Raw genomic sequence first — 2,396 nt, 5'->3', positions numbered from 1 at the left:
ATGGAACTAAGTCCCAAACTTTCTACATGATCCTTAAATTTCTTTGGTGGCATGCCTTTAGTTAAAGGATCGGCAATCATCAAATCAGTGCTAATGTGTTGGATGACCAGTTTATCATCTTTAACACGTTCTCTCATGGCTAGATACTAGATGTCGATGTGCTTGTTTCGACTTCCACATTTGTTATATTCTTAGCCATAAAAACAGCTGCTAAATTGTCACAGTACAACTTTAGCAGCCTAGAAATAGAGTCGACAACTCTAAGCCCAAATATAAAACTCTTCAGCCAAACACTGTGTGCTGTAGCTTCGAAACAAGATATGAACTCAGCTTCCATAGTGGAAGTGCAGTCAATACCTGCTTTGTGCTTCTCCAAGACACGGCTCCACCAGCTAGCATAAAAACATATCCTAAAGTGGATTTTCTTGAATCCATGCAGCCGGCGAAGTCAGTGTCAGAGTAGCCAACCACCTCCGATTCTTCGGTCCGTCTGAACATAAGCATGTAGTCCTTTGTTCCTTTAAGGTATCTCATCACCTTCTTTGCAGCTTTCCAGTGGTCAGGACCTGGGTTACTTTGATATCTACCCAATACTCCAACATCATATGCAATATCAGATCTGGTACAAACTTGAGCATACATAAGGCTTCCTACAGCGGAAGCATATGGAATATCCTTCATGTGTTCCGTTCAAGTTCATTCTTTGGACATTGATCCAAGCTGAATTTGTCGCCCTACACGATAGGTGCTATACTTGGTGAACAATCTTTCATCTGAAATCTCTCTAGAACTTTGTTGATATAGGTCTCTTGAGACAAACCCAAAATGCCTCGTGATCTTTCTCTATGGATCTTAATGGCAATGACATAAGATATACCCATATCTTTCATATCAAAGTTCTTTGAAAAAAATTGTTTCACCTCATACAACATTCCATTATCATTAGTCGCAAGCAAAATATTGTCCACGTATAAAACAAGGAAGCATATCTTACTCCCACTAACCTTTTGGTATATGCATTGATCCATGATTTTCAGCACCCAGTGAGAGAGCAATATTGCTTTAAGGAGATCATGTAACGAACCCCGACGATACGTTGTTGTTTTATTTCCGGTTAAGGTTCTGAGTTATTTCTTTATAATCGGTTTTAGTATTCTATCTACTCTTTCCTTTGTTTTTATTTTATTATTTTTGTTGATAATTATTTTTTCAAAGAATTTTGCAAATTGTCTTTTATCTCATAACATGTAGGTGGCACCAAAAACAGCTCTTGAAGTGGCGGGCAAAGTGTATGTCGGCGGGGAAAGAAAGGTTATGGTTAAAACAATTGCATAACGTCAAATATGATATCTAGGGTAGAAATTTTTTTGGCAATTGTTTGTGACGCAAATTATGAAATTTGTTTTATGGTCCGGAAAACACTTGAGGTGTATTAAAGAGGTTTGGGTCAAAATGTTTCTTGTGAAGGAGTTAGATTCCTACCTTGGTCTCTCGGCATTTATTGGTGGTACCAAGGAAGTGGTCTTCAATAATATTTAAAATATGGTCCAAAAACAGCTCTCGAAGTGGCGGGCAAAATGTTTGTCGGCGGGGGAATAGAGGTTCTGATTAACACCACTGCGCTTAACGTCAAATATGATATCTAGGGTAAGAAAAAATTTGACATAACAAGTACGACATAATTCAATTCTTTTCATATTTCTTTGACAACAATAAGAAATCTAAGCAATGTGCGTGATAATATGTAAAGCATAAACTAACAATTGTATTCCTTTAAAAAAAATGGAGCAATCTCTTGTAGCTTTCTTAAATGTTGTATAAGCTTTAGGGTTTGACCTCCAACATTTCGCCAAGTAGTTCTTCAGTTTGAGATGCAGGAGTAATCACAGAATAGTAATTTATAGATAAACTCTAATATTATATATAGAATTTGTGTGTGGGTACAAATGAATTGAAACACAATAAATCAACGTTGTTAGTAAAAAATCTACTTGAAATTCTCCACTTATTTGTGAAATTAAGAGAGAAATTTAACGTTGGCGAGTTCCTTGAGTAGTTCGGATGAAAATTGGTATGTCTTTTGGCGAAACATGATCATGTCTCTATTTATAGCTACTTCAAGACACCTTAGGTATCTTTTTATCCATCATTCAAAGAGTCAAATCCAATAGCTCATTATGGCATAATCTCTTCTCTTCTCTCTCTTAATTACATGGCCAAAATTGAATTCTTTGAAATGAATTCAACCGATCAAATAAATCATATATTTTAATTATTTTAATTTTCCTTAAGAAAATTAACAAAATTACCCGTGTTTATTTTATCTCTTGACCAAAATCAATATACACCATAAGGAACATAGCCAAGCTTGTATCCGTGTGTGTGTGTGTTATTTA

General features: G+C 35.7%; 1 pseudogene; it reads right to left on the bottom strand.

Annotated features, from left to right (window-relative positions):
• Window positions 1-282: 282 nt before the first annotated feature.
• On the bottom strand, window positions 283-681 carry LOC149390455 (secreted RxLR effector protein 161 pseudogene; annotated as a pseudogene).
• Between the last annotated feature and the right edge of the window lie 1,715 nt (window positions 682-2,396).

This window comes from Urtica dioica, chromosome 7 (assembly GCF_054948205.1).
Source record: "Urtica dioica subsp. dioica isolate 48M chromosome 7, U.dioica_male_clone48M_v1_H2, whole genome shotgun sequence".
NCBI lineage: Eukaryota > Viridiplantae > Streptophyta > Magnoliopsida > Rosales > Urticaceae > Urtica > Urtica dioica.
This window is presented reverse-complemented; position numbering and strand designations above follow the sequence as displayed.